Source organism: Arachis ipaensis, chromosome B07 (genome assembly GCF_000816755.2).
Source record: "Arachis ipaensis cultivar K30076 chromosome B07, Araip1.1, whole genome shotgun sequence".
In the NCBI taxonomy this organism is placed as follows: domain Eukaryota; kingdom Viridiplantae; phylum Streptophyta; class Magnoliopsida; order Fabales; family Fabaceae; genus Arachis; species Arachis ipaensis.
In genome coordinates, this window is record NC_029791.2 from 7,462,986 (window position 1) to 7,464,437 (window position 1,452).

Consider the following 1,452-nt stretch of genomic DNA (forward strand, 5'->3'; position numbering starts at 1 on the left):
TGTGCTCCATGTTCCATATGGCCATATCTATTGACTCGTCAACTGACAACAGGTATATTTTGTTAAAAAATCTACATGTTAAAAGAACTGTATGTCCTATGAAAAAAAAAAAACTTTATGTAATTTTCAATTGAAGAATTTATCTCCAATTGAATTTAGATTTACCATTGTTCTATTTGTTCATGTTGATAATGAAAAAAATTAACTTTCCACAGAAACATACTAATTAAATTGATACATAATACCAAAAAATCAACACGGGACCTAATATATAGGCTGGCAATGGATAAGGTAGGATAGGATTTAGACTCGACCTTAACATTATCCGTGGATTAAAATTTTTTTTAAAATTTTACCATACTCTACTCGCGGATTGAGAATATCTCAACTTTAACCCTACCCATGCTCTAAAGTTCTAAACCTTATTCTATCCGACCCAACTCGCAGAAAAATAAAAAAATTTTAAATAAATATAAAATTCAACCATTTCAAATTTTATATATATTAATAAATAAAAAATAAAAAATTAAGTTCAAATTAAAATTAAAAACAATAAAATTTTAAAAAAATTCAACATAAAATTACAAATAATATAATCATCAACTAATTTAGTGATTATTTTAAATTTTTATAAGAGAAAGATTTTGAACTCACAATCTTCACTACATGCATAACATTTACATATATATTATATAATATATTAGGACAGCGAATAAGATAGACAACCCTATCCAAACGAATTGGTTCGAATTAAATATCTATAGGTAAAGTATATATTATCAGTCCTACTTACATATCAGTGATAATTATGATGGGACTTTAAAGTTTAATTTTAACAAAAACACATTATTACCCTTATCAAAAACTTAGCGTATCTAAAATCTCACAAAATAATTGTTGAAATTGAATTAAACGATGACCACCTTTGTGTGTATATATTGTTTTAATTGTAGGATAACTTAGGACCTATACTTTGAGCCTCGTAACTTTACCTTTTTTCTAGGTCAGAAAACCGTATATATGACACTGGGCCTTTGGAGAATTAGCAATCTTTATTTTTTATTTTTGGGCCTTTAGACCCTATGTCCACAAAAAAATAAAAAGAGAACTAACTAACTTGGATTAATCTAACAATTAGACCATTAGTTGTTTAAGCTAACAATTAGGTGTGTGTTTATATTGTGGTTGATAAAACTTAAGTTTGAATAAAAGTGATTTTATAAAATTAATTTTGGATAGAAATAAGTTTGTGTCAACATGATTTATGTTTGACAATTTTATACTAAAATTGATTTTGATAAAATAAATATTGTTTGAATAATATTAGTTAAAATCACTTTTAGATAAATAATTACTAAAAAGGACGTGACATTAAATTATAATGTTATTTTTTTATATATATTTAATTTATTTTATTTTTTATATATTTTTATATAGTATATTTTTAGTACT